The sequence below is a fragment of the Hibiscus syriacus genome, unplaced genomic scaffold, assembly GCF_006381635.1.
Source record: "Hibiscus syriacus cultivar Baekdansim isolate YM2019G1 unplaced genomic scaffold, ASM638163v2 tig00111092_pilon, whole genome shotgun sequence".
Lineage (NCBI taxonomy): Eukaryota > Viridiplantae > Streptophyta > Magnoliopsida > Malvales > Malvaceae > Hibiscus > Hibiscus syriacus.
The window spans coordinates 68,377-89,097 of NW_024062979.1; the positions used below are offsets into that span (position 1 = coordinate 68,377).

Sequence of the window (20,721 nt, forward strand, 5' to 3'; positions counted from 1 at the left end):
ATATATAATTTTTTGTATATTTAGGAATAATTACAATAATACCCCTATATATATAATTTTTGTTCAATTAAGTCACTGTTTTTATTGAATAAAAATATTTTTTTATTATTTCGAGTCGGATCGGGTGAAACTTTATTTTGATCGGGTCGGGTCTCGGGTGGAGGTTCCCTTATTCTCGGGTCGGGTCGGGTGGACCAAAAACCCAACCTAATGTCATCCCTAATTTGATGATTTTAACTTATGATATTTATTAGTATGATTTTTATAATTTATTAAAATGAATAATCAATCAATAAAATGAAAATTTAATATTTTTTAAATATTTATAATATATTTCTACATGTAAATTATTAGATAAACTAAAATTAAACAAAAAAAAGACAATTCTATAATTTTAGATTACTAAAATCAAATCCATATAATATGTCTATTAATCAAAAAAAAATATAAAATTAAATTTCAATTAAATTTTTTACCAATCAAATATGTTTTAGATTTAGATTTCAATTCCTTTACTAATTCTAATTCCCACGTTAACGAACCAAACAGCAGACCGGAAAAACAAAAGAAAGTTTATTCAGCTTTCGTTAATGGCGTTCTATTGATCCCCCCTTCACAAAGGAAATCTTATTTAGCTCCCGCGTACTATCTCAACGGCCCGCGCTTTCATCTCTCGTCTCGTTTCCCCAAAGCCCTAATTCCAGAGTATCCCCTAAATCTTTCAATTTCAACTTCCGAGTCCTCAATCTTTACGATTCCGCGTGGCTATTTTGGGATTCGAGAAATTTTGAAATAAGAGAGCGAGAAGCTGCGATGGGCGCTCAAGAGAAATCTCAAGGCAACTCCAATTCGCTGCAGGTCAGTTCATATCTCGCTCTCCTCTTTTGGTCCCTATAATTTTTCCTTATTTCGTGCTGCTTCACTCCTTGGTGAGTTAGGTATTTAGTTTTGGCTTTTGGTGTTTTGTTTTTATCATTGGGGAATAATTGGAATTTACGGAGTAAGTGAAGTTCTTATCTTTGGATTAGTTCTAAATTAATTCTGCCTTATAGGTAAAATTGCGACTCTTTTCCCCTGTTTCATAGTATTAGTCCTTAGTTTTTGGTAACTGTTTGCTGAAGTGAATTAGCTCATGAAATGTGGTCAGAGCTGTGTTTTAATCATCAATAAATTTTACGAATGAGAAATTTGGAATAAGTTATGATTCATTTTGCTGGACGATTCTACTATAGTTGATGTCAAAAGATATGTACTAGAGTAACTAGACTGTACTGATTGCATGAAAAAATTGTTAGTCATTCTACCTGTTATCATGCTTTTTTTGGTTAGGTTGCTAGCTAACTGGGATTTTAGTTTGTTTGCTATGCTAGTTAATTGTAGATATTTTTTCTGGGGAAAATCCTGTGTGGATAGAATGGTTTTACTGTCATATTTTAACTTCCTGTTATCTTGGAGTGCAACAGGTCGTAATTATTTTTTTGATAGGAATAGGAGGTCTCATTAAAAACCTCCCTCATAGTTGCCTCTTGAGAAGAGTCAACTAGCGGAAGGAGGAAAAAAGTACCTCAATATATTAATAAACCAGAATTACATATAATTTACAACATCACCCGAAATAAAATACCAAACATAACCACTAACACTAAGGACATTCAACCTATCCCCTCCTTAGCTAACTTGTCTGCCTCCCAATTACAAGCTCTAGGAATCAGACTAACCATAATATCCCTACCAGAAATTACATCCCCAATTTCCCGAACCAAAGAACTGAAGACCGAAGGAGCCTCAGAAGGCCTGAAAATCCAATCCACTGCAGTTTTACAATCACTTTCGAGAATAAGTCTTCCCTTCAACGCCTAATCCGAATGTAGAAATAGATCAATTCCTTCTTTAATGGCTTTCAACTCAGCAAACAGAGGAGGACCAGGTCCGACATGCTTAGAGAAATAGATCACGGTAGAGCCATTCGAATCTCTCAACAGACCTCCAATTCCACCTTGCAAACCATCACTTCTAACAGCCCCATCCACATTGAATTTATAAAAATCAGGTGGAGATGGATACCAGCACAGATCCTTCTTCTTCTTGTGAAAATTGACTGCTAAACCATCTACAAGCCTTGGATCTCCTATTAATAAATCTACCTGGATGTTAGCTTTAGGAAATTTAGCTAGGAACCATTTGGCCAACCTGAATCTGCAAATGAAGAACAATGTAGAGCTCTCAAAATTCCATTTTTCAAACACCACTAAGTTCCTAGCCTTCCAAATCGACCACATAACAACACCCGGGATGAAATTCCAAATAGAAGAAGAAGCCTTCAAAACAGACCATGAACTAAGTAGAGACGGGGGATCTTTGGGCAGAACAATATTAACCTCCCATAAATTGATGAACAAATTCCACAACTCCCAAGCAACAGGACACAACATAAATAAATGGTGAATTGTTTCTTCCTCCTTTTGGCATAAAGGACATAATAACTCTTCCAAAGGAACACCTCTTTTCTTCAATTCCACTCTAACAGCAAATTTTTGGTGAGATATTTGCCATAAAAATGTTTCAACTTTTGGGGGAGCCAATCCAGACCAAACCCATTTCTTCCACTGAAAATTTCCTCCAGAGCTACGAATAAGAGCTGATCTACAAGCCTTAACTGAGAACAAACCATCTCCACTCCCTGACCAAGTTAGAAAATCATCAACATTATCAGTCAAAACAATATTATCAATCAAAGTCATTAGAGATATCCATTGATCCAATTCCCAATCGCATAAATTCCTCCTCAGACAAATATTCCAACTCCAACAATTATTATCATAGCAGCCAATGTCCACAACTTTCCCCGTTTTGTTAATCGATAAAGCATAAATCCTAGGAAATTGTTCTTTTAAGGTGAAATTATTAGCCCAAATGTCATTCCAGAATTCGATTGATCTACCATTCCCCACTTGGATCTTGGAATTGGACCTCAAACAATTCCCAATATCGTCCTTTTTTTCATAATTATTCACAATTCCTCTCCATATCCATGAATCTTACGGGTTAGCAGCCTTGTTAATTGAAAGAGACAAATTACTAATATTGTGCTTGCAACAAATCATCTTCTTCCACTGATAATGTTTATCATTTGCAAACTTCCAAACCCACTTCCCCAGAAGCACTCTATTCGCCATCGACAAATCCAGGACACCCAAACCACCCTCCTTGTACGGTTGACACACAATTTTCCAATTCACCCAATGAATCCGCTTCTTCAAGGGATCGTCACCCCAAAGGAATTTAGCCATCAAAGAATTCAGCTTTTGGTTAATCTTTAGAGGGATTTTGAAAATAGAGAGGAAGAAAATTGGTAAGGACGACAAAACAGGCTTCACTAACACTAATCTCCCTGCCATCGATAATGATTTTGCTTTCCAGCCCTCTAATTTGCTATTGAACTTCTGCAGAACTGGTTCCCACAACAGATCCAAATTTCTGTAAGTACCTATCGTTAAACCAAGGTATGTCATAGGAAGAGCCCCCACACCACAACCTGCGATCGTAGCCCATTCCTTTATAACCTCCTCATCCATATTAACTCCAAATAACTTGCACTTAGATAAATTAAGTTGGAGGCCTGACATTAAACCAAAGACCCTCAATACTCTCCTAATATTCATAATTTGGGCAGAAGAGTCCCTGCGGAAAAGTATTAAGTCATCTACGAATTGTAGATGCGTCAAATGAAACTTATTTTCCGCCCTACCAACACTAAACCCTTCAAACAGAGCACAATCAGCAGCCTTAATCAACATTAGATTCAGTAATTCCTCAACAATATTGAACAACATTGGAGACAAACTGCAGCCTTGTCTCAACCCTTTCCCCATCTTGAATTCATTAGTCGGAGAACCATTGACAAGAACAGAAATTGAAGCAGAGGAGATGCACAAATCAATCCAAGAAATCCACCTATCTCCAAAACCTATAATTCTCAGAAGTCTCAACAAGATCGACCATTCCACCGAATCATAAGCCCTTCGAAAGTCCACCTTGAAAACAACACCTTTCCTCTCTTTTTTCCTCCAATCTTCAATAACTTCATTAGCCAAAAAGGAACAGTCCAGTAGCTGCCTTCCGGGAATGAAGGCGAACTGAGACGGACTAACCATAACATTAATAACAGCTACAAGCCTTCTAGCTAGGACTTTGGAAATTATTTTATACAGACTGCCAACTAAGCTTATCGGTCTGTAATCTTCTATACCTTCAGGATTTCTGATATTTGGAACCAACGTTAGGAATGAATGATTGACCCCATGCTCCCAGTTCCTTCCATTATAAAAGTCTTCGACAAATTTCATAATAGATGGCTTCAGAGATGGCCAAAATTTCTTAAAGAAACCCATGGTGAAACCGTCTGGCCCCGATGCTTTGGCACTATCCGAGTGGAAAACTGCCTCCCACACTTCCTGTTCTGAGAATCTAACTTCAAGAAGCTTCTTTTGATCATCTGTCAATTTAGCAAAATTCAAATCAATTTTGTCCACCTCTAGGGTTGTTACCGAGTTAAAATTGTCCTTGAAATAATAAAAAACAAAGCCTCTCAACTGATCCGGGTCTGAAACAACATCCTCAGCTACCTTCAATGAAGAAATAGTGTTAAACCTATTCCTATTTAAAGCACACATGTGAAAAAACTTTGTGTTTCTATCCCCCTCAATACTCCATTTCACTCTTGACCTCTGTAACCAAATGTTCTCCTCCTTCCTATGCAAATTCCACAACTCCTTCCTCGAAACAACCAGCAAGTCCCATTCTTGAAAAGAAGTCCCCTCTTCCTGTAGCTTCAATTCCAGACCATTAATTTTGGCTTCTAATTCAGAAATATCATCGGAAAATCCCCTGTGATTATTCCTTGGCCAATTCCTAATAGCCTGCTTAGTTCCTCTAAGTAGTGAAAACAAACCCCTACCACTAATACCCTTCCTTAGATTTGATAATGAAGATTCCACCACCCCAGCAAACCCATCTTCCTCAAGCATGTAATTATAGAACCGAAACGGCTTAGGACCCCAATTTTTGCATTCTTCTACCAACAAAATTGGATTGTGATCCGAAAGGGATTTAGGAAGCATTTTTTGGATCACATTTGGGAACTGATTTAAAAATGAGCCACTAATCAAAAATCTATCCAGCCTTACCCAAGTAGGTGACTCTCTATTATTGCACCATGTAAATCGCCCCCTACTAACGATAGATCCATCAGATTTGATGACTGAATAAAAGACCTAAGCATATCCATAGAGTGCCAATTCTGAGTAAACCCACATTTCTCCTCAGGGTCTAGATAAGCGTTAAAGTCCCCCCCAAGCAGACCGGCAAGTTGATGCTTTGAACAGCACACAAAAAATCCCTAAAAAATTTCTCTTTATCAGCCTCTACTAATGAACCATACACATTGATAATGACCCATTCAAAATTGCTCATCTTGAACTTCCCTGATAATGCCATAAATCTACTACTGTTAATCTGTGCACTAACCTCAAAGTAATTCTCATTCCATAAACATATTAGACCTCTTGCTGAACCATCAGCTGGAAAAAAACAACTATCTCTGAGCAGATTACTCCCAAGCTTTCTTGTTAATCCACTTCGACAGACATTCAGTTTTGATTCCTGAAGTAATAAAATAGCAGGCTTTTCTCTAAGAACCAACCTCGACACTGCCCTGATTTTTTCAGACTTCCCAAGCCCCCTAATATTCCATGTAATCATTTTCAGTTTTGACATTTGGTTTAATAACATTCAACACCATATTCAATCCACAAGGTACAATCAGGAGGCCTTTCCAGTCCCCAACATCTCCATCCTGAAAATCTCTTCCTCTACAATTTGATTCCCCCCTTTAAAAGAAATTCCCAGCATGTCACAAACTTCCCTAGTATATTCCGCTTCCTGCCTGGCTTGAACAAAGTCTTGAGATGGCTGAGACACATCCCTAGCATGTTCCACTGACTCCCTGTCCATGCTATTAGTCACCCTCCTATATATTCTATCATGAAATCTTACTTCCACTTCACCCTCCGAACATACGCTACCCGAATGATAGGGAGCAATTCTGAAATTTCTCCTGTTCATTAAATTTTTTGACCGAGAAAAGTCCTGACCAAAATTTTTTGTAGAATCCAAACTGCTCTCCTTATCTAAGAATCTGCCATCCACCTCATGGTCACCAGATACACTATTCCTATGAAAGTCCATCTGTCTATGAGAATTTAGCACAATATCCTCAAGTATACTCCGTTGTTCGATAGCCTGCTCTACAATCAATTCGACGCCCTGCTCAACTTGTACCAATTCCTTCTCCCCCCTGAAATTATAATCACTTGCCTAGGATTATCAACTTCTACATGGACCAAAGGATTGACTGAACTGTTATTGGGCTGAAAAATGAGTTTATCTCCAATCCTTTTTACATTATATGCAGGCCCAGAAGGACAGATTTTCATTGTAGAGTTTAAGGAAGCCTCATTAACATCAGATTGGGTTTTTTCAACGGGAGAAATACTTTCTCTCAGACCTAGCCCCACGTGACCTCCCACTTGGAAAGACCTATCTTCAACAAAAACTGACAGCCCGCCATTGGACTTTTCTGCATTTGACTTTCTTGAAATAGCCTGACCCTTAGTAACTCCATTCATACCACTATTATGGCCATTATTCAGCCAAGAAATAACTTTATGCGAAGAAATCTCTGCAAAATCTTCTCCTTCAACTGCTCTTTCTGGAACACAATCCTCCTCTGACTCGGATAGGACAAAATCCCTGTTCACCTTGTTTGAAAATTTCTCTTCCATCTTCCTCCCCAGTTCCTTCGGCTGGATCAACACAAACCCCATGAGAATCTTAACTTTGAAAGATCTACCATAAGAACCTATAGTAACCATTTCTGGAACATCGAAGGGACTCTCCACCCTTAACAAAACCTTCGCAGACAAAAGGTCGTATCTCATCTTTGATTCTTCCTTAAAACCAATGAACCTTCCCCAATCCCCAGTAAGCTTCTCCAAGAAAGCCTCATTCCAACACAATAAAGGCAAACCACACAGTTCTATTTGGCACAAAGCCAAAGGAACTCCATTCTCATTTACTGCTGGAGCTAACCAATCGAAACACAAGGACAACTCTTCCTTCTTGTTCTCCCAAGCATAAGAAAATTCATCAACAGAATCGAAAGTGATGATACAAGCCTTCCAAGCATAACCCCATCTCGACACCTGGATTCCCAATCCCTCTATCTCCAAAGCTTCCTTTACCGACTCATAATCATAAGATGATTTCATTATTCATGTTAATGATCATTTCACCCACTTGAAATTGTCTGTCGCAATATGCATCTCCCACACGTTCCTCACACCAGTAGCATTACGTTTGCTACCCTCCACAAACATCTCTGACCCTTGTTCTCTTCTCTTGTTTACATCAGACCTCGCTACTTCCTTATACGTTCTGCCATCCCTGAAGCTTTGCAACGACTTTGCCTTTAACCCATTGAAAGCCAGATCCTGCTCTCTTGACTTGATCCTCAGCATACTCTTCCCATCATCAACCTCCTTCTTAGTCCCCTTCTGATACTTAGCAACCCCTACTGACAATCTCCTCCCATCGAACCATCTCCCATTCACAGACTAGATAGCTTTTTCCCTACTTTCCTCATCAACAAATTGGACAAAAGCGAACGTCGAGGACTTGTACTTTGATTTCTCTAAAAACCGCGGAATGAATATTCTCAAAATCTGACCATAAGGGCTAAAAAACTCTCTAAGCACACGTCTTGAAACCCTCTTACTAAGATTATCATTGAACACTGTCCATTCCTCAGCGGAAGCAATGGACTTTTTCGAGTTTTCTGCACTTCTCTCTCTACCTATCTCACTCATTTTTGAATTCTATAAAAGTATGTTAACTTAACAGCTTGTAATTATTGAATCTTTTTTTTTGGGTGTGGGGGTGTGGAGGTGGTTTTGAGATCAGAAGTTTTCTTGTCAGCTGTGGGATACCTTAAATAGTATTCCAGGTCCAACTTGTGTAGTTGGGACTATGAAATCATAACATTGTTTAGTGAACTAAATTTATACTCTTCATGTGTTGTATATTCTGTGAATTTCGCACGAGTTTGGGAATTATATTTAAACGTTCTCTTCTTTTCTTAGTCAAACTGTATCTTGTTAAGAGGGAATGGCTCAGGTAGCATCTAAAGGTTTAATTTCATGTCATCTGTGGGATAGCTAAAATAGTATTCTAGCTTGTGTAGTTGGGACTATGAAATGATATCATTGTTTAGTGAACTAGATTTATACTCTTCACATGTTGTATATTCTGTGAATTTCGCATGAGTTTGGAAATTATATTTAAACATTCTCTTCATTTCTTAGTTAAATTGTATCTTGTTAAGAGGGAATGGCTCAGGTAGCATCTAAATGTTTAATTTCATGTTGTGTAACACTGGAACTATGCAGTGTTTGAATGATATGATCCTTTGATACACCAGACTTTTTCAAGAAAAATATTCCATGAACCTTTTGCACCAATTAGAACCTCCATTCTCATCATTTTTACATGTCATCAATCCTCTCAAATCATAGCTTCCAAGTAACCACCCATAAAAAAAGTTTACTTGAAAAAAAAATGAAGGCTCACCCTCAAAAAGGATGAAATGGAGAAAAAAAGGTGAAGTGGGTGGTTTAGTTGGTGAGGTTGAGAATCATAGACGAGGTGGTGGGAAGGGTTCGTAAAATAAAATTTCCTTTTTCAGTCTCTGATGATTGTTTCTTTGAATTTCGCATGTCTTCGAAGTCTATTTAACTCCTATTCTTTTGGGTCAAAATATTTTCTTGTAATTTCAGCGAGTAAAGTTCTATCGTTTGAGTGAGGATGGTAAATGGGATGATCAAGGAACTGGGCATGTCACTGTTGATTACTTGGAGGTCTGTTCAAATCTTCTATTTAATTTTGGTTTTTGTGTTTTTGAATCTGGATATACTGGATTTAGGTCTTGAAAATAATTTATTTAGATTAAAATGTCTTTTTCGTTTTAAATGAATGTAATTATTATAATCAGAGATCTCATAAAAAAAAATTATTATAATCAGAGATCAGAAGAGCTGGCTTTGTTTGTTTTTGATGAAGATAATGAAACGTTGCTTTCACATCGTATCCGCCCTGATGACATTTACAGAAAACAAGAAGGTATTCTTCTGATTTAACTAATATCCAAGTATGTTGCTTGTGAAAGTACCAGTTTGATTGAATGATATGTTCATTTATCATCAGATACAATCATATCATGGAGAGGCTCCGAGTATTCTACTGAATTAGCAATTAGTTTTCAAGAGAACACGGGATGCTCTTACATATGGTAATAATGTTTATAAATTGCTTTATCCTCTTTCAATGCTTTTGATCTCAATCTTTATATCCTTTTTCTTAAAGTTCATCATCCTGGAAGTTTATGATGTCAACTTTTATTTCCCTTCTCCCTTTATTTGTGCTCTTTCTCTATTGCAGGGACCAAATTTGTAATGTGCAAAGAAGTATGCATTTCAGTTCTCTCAATGGTAAGCTTTTCTTGAAATCCTTGTAGCTCCTAACTATCCACTCAAGTTGATTAAACATTGGATCCATGTAAATGGTTAACTCTCTCAGTAACTCTTGTCGAAACAAAGACTTTATGTTCCGGAAACTGGAAATATTGTAATTTTTTTAATCAAATGATATATTTTTCTTCTGCCTTAGCAGTAGGAAAACCTTAATTAAATGGGTTCTTTTGTTGATAGGTCATGATCTTCGGCCTTGATGCAGATGCACAGAACAATCGTTTTCTGAGAATGTGCACTGTTTTTGTATTAGGCATAATGTCGAAGCTATCATTGTGCAATTTGGAATACCATCATGAACAACAACTGTTTCATATGTTATTACCGCAGGTGAAACATTTCACTCCATGAATAGTGAGTTGAGGGAATTGCCAGCTGTGGAGCTTTCAACTCTCCCCATAATCCTCAAGGTTCTAATGAATGATTCTGTCCCTTGATTGCATTCTGTTTATCTTTATTTTTGTTGCATGGCATGATTTTTGGGGTTCTTTCCTAAAAATATTTTCCGTGTTCATGTTTTTCTTCCTTATTTTATATGATTTAAGTGGGTTTATTTATTTATTCGTTTTTATTTATGCTTGTCTTGGTTTTCTCTATTTGAGCTTAGGTTATAATCACTTGTAAATTGTAACAGAGAGTAAGTGTTCTAATTTCTTTTTCTTTTACATGATGTTTTGTAGTCCCTATATTTTCTGTATGCTCTGCTTATATTTTTGGAAAGATTCTTCAGGTTATTATATTCAGGAATACCTGTTTATACTTTTTTTTTCATTAAGTTGCTCGATTTTTCCCTGCAGACTGTGACTGAGAGTGGCATTGCTGATCAGATGCGGTTGACAGAACTAATATTAAATGATGTATGCTTCTTTGAAAACTTTGTTCAAGCTTATTATTTTCTTCTGCATCTAGACCTTTTTGCAGTTTAGTATTCTGTGATTAACGCTACTTAACCATTGATAGCATTGGTATTCTGTCATATTAAGTTATTAGTTGTGGCTGTGTTCTGAAGTTAATAAATTGGTTTCCTCTGGCTTCTCGACCTTCTGAGATTGTGTAATCTCAGTGATCTTCCATGTCATATGGGAGAGAGATTAAACATCTTTTTGCTACATGTAACTATGAACTTCATTTCTGGGTTATTTTCTTATTTTTCCTATGTTTTTATTGTTTGATTTCCTGGTTTTCTTTGTTTCTGTTTCAACTTTATAGTTCAACGACTTTGTCTTGGCTTTCTACCTGTGTCAATTCTAAATATTCAGACATGCTAAACTGAGTTTGGTTTCAATGCAGCAAGATTTCTTTCAGAAGCTGATGGAGCTATTTAGAATCTGCAAAGACTTGGAAAATATGGATGATCTTCACATGATATTTAAAATAGTCAAGGGGATAAGTTAGTACACTTTCACTTGATAGCTCTTATTTTTTTTATTTTATTAACACTTGCTTGTATTTTACAGCTGATTTCCTAATCGATTTATGTTATTGGTTCTCTTACAGTTTTGCTGAATAGTTCTCAAATTTTTGAGAAAATGTTTGGGGATGAATTGCTCATGGATATTATTGGTTCCCTTGAATGTAAGTATATCTTTGTTTACAGATTTACCATAAGTGACCATTGCTGGACTGAATTGGATATTCAATTTGCAACTTTACATATATTACTGTTTAGATGTGCCTTTCAATTATAAAATCATATACAATTATTTTTTATGCAAATAACTTTTTAAATTGTCATTTTGAAAGTTCTATGTTCAATGTTTGTTTCCTCGATTTTTCCTATCATTTGATAGTTTAGCTTCTTTTAGTTAGATGGTTTCTTCTTTGGTTCGCAGACGATCCTGATGTTCCTCGGGTGCACCATCGTAATTTTCTGACGGATCATGTTATTTTTAAAGAGGTAATTTATTCTTCAATGGGTCATACTGCATACCGTGGAGGTGTATATAGGAAGTTTAAATCCGGTGAGAAAATGTAAAAAGAGTTTATTCATATTGTTTTACAGGCTGTTTCAATTAAAAATTCAATGGTCCGATCAAAAATACACCAGACATACCGAGTTGGTTATTTGAAGGTAAGGATCTTAAATGTTCACTCATGAGTCCTTCTCATGTCTTTTGTTGTGTAATTCTTGCTTCTGATTACATCATTCAGGATGTTGTTTTGGCAAGGGTATTGGATGAGGCTACAGTTGCCAGTCTCAATTCTATAATTCATTCTAACAACGCTATAGTAAGATATTTATTGCTTGTTAATATATTAGGCTGTTTGTTTCTTTCCACTTAACTAACCACGATAATGTTTTGTAGGTTATTTCTTTATTGAAGGATGACAGCACCTTTATTTAGGAATGGTTTGCTAGGTTGAGATCACCCACCACATCTGGTGAATCAAAGAAAAATCTGGTAACTTCTGACATTGAATTTTAATTGCTTAATTATTTTTCATTTGGTTATGAGTGTTGCTTCATTTACTTTGAAGCTAATTGTTATGAGCAGCAGATTCTTAGAGATATAACTTTGTTGACTTTCAGTTTTAGCCCTTCTCTTTTTGAATTTGAGTGAGATGATTGATGTTGTACTTCTTTAATCCATTTAGATGTTAGATTCTTGGCTGAAATAGCAAAAAAATCCTTCAACTTCATCACTTTGTCTAGGTAAGTCTATTAGCAAGCCTTATCAGGTGTACGAGTGCTACACTTATGAGACAGAGTGGACAGCAAAATAATTAGTTAACTAGTTTTTAGTTCCTTTACTTCAGTTATTTTCTATGCATTTGTGTTTCCTGCTTTGTATGAGGTGGTTCCCCCAATTTAATTCCTGCAGTTATATTTTTTGTTTATTAGGAGCCTATTCTTGCGCCGTTGGCGTCAGTTGCTCTTCTGAATTTACGACATCAGAAAATTTGTTAACAGTTTATACTTCAGACTTCATCTTATTCTCAAGAGGTCATCAGGTTCCGTCCTTAGAGCTTGAACAATCGCATCATAGGTTGAAATAAGAAAAAAAACCCTTACTTCCCTCATCTTCATACCCCATCGGCCCATTCCCTTGTTAAATAGACCCATAACTAGATCCAGTTCAAGAGGCCATAACATCCTTATACTTCTACCCAAATACAACGTTAACCTAAATTTTAGGCTGAAATAACAAAAAAAGTCCTTTAAGCTTTATCACTCTGTCAAGTCCTTATTTCTATTGTACCCAATATGACATTGATCTAATTTGACCAAAATATGTTATTAACCTTTAATTTGCATTGAAGTATGCACTTTACCTTTATTAGTACTTAATAGGCCCTTAACTTTTAATTTGTATGAAATCCCTTAACATAAATTTATCTTTCAGTTGATATAAAGGTTTATATGGACACAAATTGAAATCGAAGAACATGGGTTTATTTGGGTACAATAAAAGTATAGGGGTTTACTTAAGAAGTAAACAGTTTTGGAGTTTCTTTTAGTAATTTAATTTTCGCCATATATTTTAATTCATTCATAAAATATTTAGGTTTAACTGAGGTTAAATGAATTAAAGCTTAGGTCTGGGTGTACTTTGTCTAAGGTGATCGATTTTTCTGTTTTCTTCTATACATTTAAATCCTAGATTTTTTTTTAGGTCCTGAAAGGTGTTGCTTTAGGTGAGGTCAAATATTTGTATTTTTTTTATTTGAATATCTCAATGTTGTTGAGGGAGCTAGGCACACCCAAGATGCGAAGTCCTCTATAAAGCCTGAGCCTGAGGTGCAAAAGAAAAAGCGCTCGCCCGAGTAGGATATGGTGCATACATATAATAGTAAATAAATGTGTAAAATGTATGTAAAAAAATAACTAGTTAAGATAATTTTTAATAAAATACGTTTTATAAATTCAAAACACTGTTCAAGTTTAACAATTAATGAAAAATTTATAATAGAAAAATAGAAGCCAGGAGAAAAATAATTAACAGAAAGAAAAATATAGAATAATAATTAAAAAAATACAAGTCTTTACCTTACAACATGAATGTTTGAGGGAGGTTAGGTTTTGATGATTTAACAGAGTTCAACGTAATTAGCAGCTAGTATGTTTATAATTAATAAAATGAGAAAATGATATTAAAAAAAAACTTTAAATTAAAGGTTGGCTTCAGAAAACCATGGTATTTGAGTTTTTTAAATAATAAAAAATTATAAAAGGAGAAAACTTTTAAAAGTCAGTTTCAACGGGTATTCGAGTTTTAAAGGTATAAAAGAACATGAGAGAGATTTAAAACTTGGCATCATTGCTTGAGCTCAGTGGGCTTTTAAGTTTAAAAAAAAAATAAACAAAAAGGCTTAAAGTTAAAAACTGACAGCTGCTTCACCTTGGCTAGCTTTTTGTCACCTAGCCTTCAAGGCCAAAGTGCAATAAAGTGTGCTAGGGCGAGCGCCTAATAAAATCGCTTTGCCTGAAAAGATTAAAGGCGAAATCTACATATCCTGTTTCACTCTATTGCCTAGGCATGTGCCTTAATAACACTGGAATATATATTATCTATTATCTATGGCTCTTTTCATGGTTTAACTATATGATTTATTCCAATTGATTTGGCACCGATCATTTTGGCTTTTCCTTTTTTTTCTATGGGTATATTTCTTGCATGAATTTTGTAGTTTAAGCAAGAGCCTGCAGATGGTGCAGCAGCTTCAACTATTTAGGTAGGCTTTTCTACAAGATGATATCTCGTAACAACATTCTTTTCATGTTTTTATCTTGATTCCGTAAGCTACCACTTCTCCAGAACTATATTTTAAACAGTTATTTGTTTATAATTTATGACTGAAGGGTTCCTTTTTTCTGTCATTTAGGGATCTTATAAAGGAAGGTATCTTCGAAATTATCACTGATGCATTGCAGACTCAAGATAAAAAGCTTGTACTAACGGGGTAATGCAAGTTTAGCATCACTTTAATATGTTTCTGCCTTCCAGCTTAGCGTGTAAACTTTTCTCTCCTCTAATTACAGTCCTAATAATAGGTCTCAATTATGTATGCAGGACAGACATCCTCATACTGTTCTTGAATCAGGATCCAGACCTTCTGCACTCTTATGTTGTTCTTCCTGAAGGAATTCCACTTTTAGGACTTTTGGTACGTATTTTATTTGAGATTTTTGGGTGGTATGATGCACTTATTGTATCGAAGCATTACCGCTTGATGAACTTAGATTTCCATAACTGTGTTACACATGTTTTATGTGGAGATAGAATTAGAACTTAATATAGTTGTATGCTCACAGGTTAAAGGGATGATAACAGATTTTGGGGATGATATGCATTGCCAGTTTCTAGAAATTCTTCGTAGTTTACTGGATTCGTTTGCATTGTCGGGAGCCCAGGTGCCTGCCTTTATCTTTATTTTCATATGCAAGTGTTATATTTTAGTATAGGGAAATTGTATAGACTTACACTCAACCTAAATTACATTTTTTTTTTATAGAAGTTGGAGGTCTCATTAAAAACCTCCTTCGTAGTTGACTTTTTCGAATAGGAAAAGGTCAACCAGCGGAAGGAGGAAAAGAGTACCTCAATTTATTAATAACAGAAACATACATTATAAGCCTTTACAAAACAGCAAATACTTAGCCAATCCCTGCCTTAGCTAACCTGTCGGCTTCCCAATTACAACACCTAGGAATAAACTGCACTACCAAACCCCTGAACATTACATAAGACTTAATTTCCTTGATTAAATTACTAAAAAACACCGGAGAGAGACTGGGTAAGTGGACCCACTCCACTGCATTCTTGCAGTCAGTTTCCAGAATTAATCTGCCCTTTGAAGCCCAAACAGAGGAGTAGAAAATGTCGACAGCCTTTCTAATTGGGTAGGTTACATGAATTCCTCAAGGTCAATCACTTTATGTTAGGCTCGATGAAGCTTGATCGATCAACCGAAATATGCCAAGAGGGGGTGAATTGGCTTTTTGAAATTTAGGGAGTAAGGAGTATAAATATAGGAAAATTTGCATAATGATATACAGTGATTCAACTTCCTCAAAGAAGTCTACATCCACTACCTAAGCTCCTCACTTAGGATTTTCCAACAAATCTACTAATTTGTTCTTTTTCAAGGATCAAGGGTAACCTTTACAATTCCCTAGTTTTTCACTTGGCTAAACTAGAACCAAAACCCCTTTACAAAGTTGGAAAGATGTAAACAAGAAAAATCCTTACAAGGTAGGTGTTTACACAATTTAGCTTACTAAAGCACACTATTTACAAGAGAAAACAAAGAATAAAGAATGAAAACTTTTCTCTTGATGATCAATGCTTGGATATGTGTTAGTCTACTTCTTCAAATGTTATATGTTGGAATGAGTTACTAGCCATTTCTAGCCGTTGGGAGCTGACAAATCTGCAATTCTGTGCAGGGGTTTCGAAACCTTCATTTAAAATTTTGACCGTTGGGCAAGGGGGTTTCGAAACCTTTGGCAAGTTTTGCATTCTGCTCAGGGGTTTCGAAACCTCTTGAAGGGGTTTCGAAACCAGGCCCAAAATTGCATGTTTAACCTTTTAAAAACTTAAAAACTTTGAATTGTTTTTGCAATGTTTGAACAAATTCAATTTGGTCCAAAAACATTTTTGCCCTTATTTGTTATATCAAAATATTAGTTTTACACTTTAGGATCTAGCTTATCCCTTTTTCAAAATATACCAGTCTTAAGTTGATTTGTTGCACGTGAATATGCTTTTCTCTACTGTGGGTGTTGGAGAAACACAAAATTCTGTAAAAATTAGATTCAAGCATGGTTGGAAGATGAGAATCCTGAAAACAAGTTGAATTTGTTATGCATAGGGTCAATTAGAAGATGAGTTCTCACAAAAGTTGGCTAAATTTCATTAGGCTTCATTTCAAAGAAAAAAAAACTTTACAAGGCTATGTTTGATCCCCTGGTTGGTGTAGACTACTGAGAGGTGGTTGCCGTATAAATAACTTAGATATCATGGCAGAAGAGTGGTTTTCATGCCTCACTCATATTATGTCAGCTGTGAAAGTTTTGGATGTTGCATTTTGTTTTATCATATGTATCGGTTTATTATTGGAAAAATGTCAAACTTCAGATAAGATTTAATTATTTTCTTTCTGCTGATTTCATTGCTAGTTCCTTTTTTATTTACTAGTTCCATTTCTTTGAAGTGCTTGACTTCATATTTGTTTTTGTTGCAGAGAGATACGATTATTGATATCTTTTATGAGAAGCATTTGGGCCAGCTAATTGATGTCCTAATATTATCATGTCCTGATGAGGTTGGCCAGTCAACGAGTAATTTGGCAAGCAGTACCAAAAGAGTTGAAAGTCAAAATAGCACAAAGCCTGAAATTCTGTTAAACATTTGTGAATTGCTTTGCTTTTGTGTTGTGCACCATCCTTATAGAATAAAGTAATCTCTTGGATACTTTTTGTGTATCATCTAGAAAATTTTGGCATATTAATCTATTGTATTAATTGGCCTTCTCTTAAGTGTTCAGGTGCAATTTTCTCCTTGACAACGTTATAGACAAAGTTTTGTTACTTACACGGAGAAGGGAAAAGTACCTAGTAGTTGCTGCAGTTCGCTTTGTTCGAACCGTTCTCTCTCGTCGTGTAAGCATGTTCAGTTTAAGCTTTAGAATAAATTCTATCCCATCAAAGTTGAATTGTTCACACTTGCCCTTGATGCTATCTGTTGAATGAAAAATGGCATTAATGAAATGAATGAAATTGGAGGTGAAACTATTTACCATGTGAATTAGTGTCCGACTTTTCTTTTGAGTGTTTTTGGTTACTTACGGAGATGTGGGAATTAGTTTCTCAGTTTGAATATCTATCTTTTGAGATATGTGGTATGCGTATGTGGCTTTGATTCTTAAATTTTTACCTGATGTTATGTTGGATACTCATTTGACCCATTTCTCAAAGTTGACATAATCTTGGGGCCCTGAGACTCCAAATTATAAAGGACACATACCATCTCATATAGAGGTACTATGAATAATATGAATATGGTTTGCTAATTGTCAACAGAATTATTAATGGAAAGGATGGATGTATTCTCTCTTTCCTGTCTGAACTTTCCCAACTACTTGATTTGTGGTGCTTGTGAGTTTTTTTGGGGGTACTATTTTCATCTTTTGCATTTGTAAGTTATAATTTCTAGGACTGATTTTCCGCTTTTAGTAATTATTTCAATTTATTGCAAACTAACAATTTTAGGGGTGCTATATATTTTTGGCAATCTGATGAAAAGCTGTTAACATGTTTTCACTGGTTAAATTAAGCTTTCATCTTGCAGGACGAACACTTGATCAATCATTTTGTTAAGAAAAACCTTCTCAAACCAGTTGTAGATGCTTTCGTTGCTAATGGAAATCGTTACAATGTGCTGAACTCGGCAGTCTTGGAACTTTTTGAATATATCCTCAAGGTGCGTATTTATCTGCTATATATGGTGATGTTAGACATATCTTGATGATTATTTCTGCTAATAACTTTGTTCCATGCAGGAAAATCTGAAATTATTAGTTAAATATTTAGTTGATTCGTTTTGGGACCAGTTTGTTAAGTTCGAGAATTTGGCATCCATTCACTCTCTGAAAGTCAAATATGAGCAGGTATTCCAGTTACCTACCTATTTTACTGCTGACTTACATATCTAGAATTTCATTGATATTACTCGTCTGTTTGCAGTGCTTGGAAAATTGTGGAACAAAAGCGAATGTTAATGTGTTGGACTCAAGAAAACGAATTGATGAGCGTGCCCCGGAGAAAGAGGAGGAAGAATATTTCAATGAGGACAGGTATACTTTCATCAACTGAAGAACTGACTTTTTTCCCCCTGAGCCATTTCCACTATAGTGATTATATCTGGATGTATAAGCAGTGACGAAGAGGATGCAACATCTGAATCTCGCACTCGAAAAGTACAGCCTCAGCCTGTTTCATCAGATGGAGGTGCTGCAAGCTACCCATCTTTAAGGTATTTCAGTGACCTCTTACTAGATCATGGATGACTGAATGCTGTACAGTGTGCTTGGGGTTCATAATTTATATATTTGTTCTGATTTTGTAGTCCGAGATCTGGGGGACTTGTTGACTATGATGATGATGAGGATGATGAGGACTACAGACCACCTCCCAAGAAGCATAGTGAAACCTCAGAGGATGATGGAGCCCTGGAGTCTCTTCGGTTGAAGCGAAAGTTGATTTCTAGGGAGCATGAGAACGAGAAAGCTTATAAGAAGCAGCGTCTGGGTAAAAGCTCCAAAACAAGAGATAGTGTATTTGCCGCTTTGTTTTCAACCCTAAGCCACGCAGTCCTGCCAAGTAAGAAAACTGCAAACGCCGTGCCTTTATCTAGTCGATCAGCTGATGAGAGAAAAGGCTTGGGTGAGGACAATCATACAGAGAAAGAATCTATCAGTCCAAGAAGTTCTGATAGAACTATTTCAGAAGAGGACAACCACAGAGAGAAGGAACCTCCGAGAAACTGTTCAGATTGCGTGCATAGTCCCTCAGACAGTAGACAACAATTAAGCGGCGAGGACTGTCCCTTGATACCTCAAAAATCCTCACCTGAAATGGCTGTTAATGGTTCTTAAGGGTAATTTTGGAGAATCATTATGCACAGTTTAACTCGTTTTCTTGTTTGTTGTATTCGACTCAAGAATGTGCTTGGTGACTAAAGGTTATGGGTATGGATACCAAAGAAGTGGATTCAGGGAAACACCAGGAAGTCAAGAAGGAAATTCAGATTGTTTGTCAAGAGGTCGGCTAAAATTATACGCCATTATGCAAATGTCAGGACTACCACCAGGCCTTTTCTGATGCTTTGAGCTGAGCTTTGGACTTCCTGCTTTTAGCCTCACCACCAAACTGTTGCTTCTGTAGAACATTACCTGCTTTTTGGTCTTACTTTTCACCTTTTTCCTTTTTTAAAAATCAATTATTCTACTCTTTTTTCCAGCTTTGTGAACCGAGAGAATGGGCAGTAAAATTTGGCATGCACAAGTGCTAGTGTTCCCGTTGTTGAGCTTTTGTGGCTGCTGATATTAGAGGGATGATACATAAGATTAGTATTGGCCAAATTTTATTTATTTTTGGGCTGAAAACCTCATTTATAGACCCAATTGTATACTAGAATTTGGTATTGCCCTAATTTTTGAACTTTGGAGGGGTTGGGGTGGAATAAAGTGCTAAAAAAACAATGCAAGTCAAAATAATTATTCAATTAAACGTTGATAATAATTTTTTTATCATTATGCCCTAAAAAAATCTCTAAAAAGTGACTTCAATGGAAGTTACAGCTTATAATTTTAATTTAAATATCAGGAAATTAAACATTTTAATTCTTTAAAATTGTTTCTATTTCTGTTTCGGTATGCACTCAAGTTTATTAATGACTTTGTGTTCGTATTTTATCAGCTAAGCTAGAGTACATAAGTAGTTTTTTTTTTTATTAAAAGTAGAACATGTAAATAAATTTGCTTTAATTGATAAAGTACATCTATAACTTAAAACATTAGCTTAAAATCCATCCCATAAGGTTTACCTAAGGTGATACAGAAGCAACACACATATGTATGTTTTCTGTTTCATTATATTCATTTACATACTTGGCATGGTTATTGCTAATAAGACCATAATAGTTGCTCTCATGAACTAGTAGGGCAAGGAACCAGAAACGCCACGTGGTAGTGATACTGAAACTGTGAAGGCGGCGCCGCCAGTGCTGTCGGAGCAGCTGCGGGAGCAACACTGTAAAACTCATAGGGTGAAGGTATAACATGCTGTGATCCACCTGCAGAGCCATGTGGGTTGCCGCTCTTTCACTTATTACACTTGCTGTTGTGGCCAGCACCCATGACTCGATCCGAATGGTGTTTATGAGCGGCGATGTTGTGAGCCCCTCGAGCAACGCCTTGGATCTCGCCTTGAATCTTAATAGTTGCTTGTCATTTACATATGAATTCATACGTTAGTGCTCAAATCAAGCCCCAGGTTTGGAATATACATACAATAATGGGTATATTTAGATCGAAACTAGTCGATTTAGTTCGATTGATATTATTGTTGTGTAACATA

General features: G+C 36.0%; 1 pseudogene; it reads left to right on the top strand.

Moving 5' to 3' along the window:
* The first annotated feature begins 537 nt into the window (after window positions 1–537).
* On the top strand, window positions 538–19,563 carry LOC120152490 (annotated as a pseudogene).
* The last annotated feature ends 1,158 nt before the right edge of the window (window positions 19,564–20,721 follow it).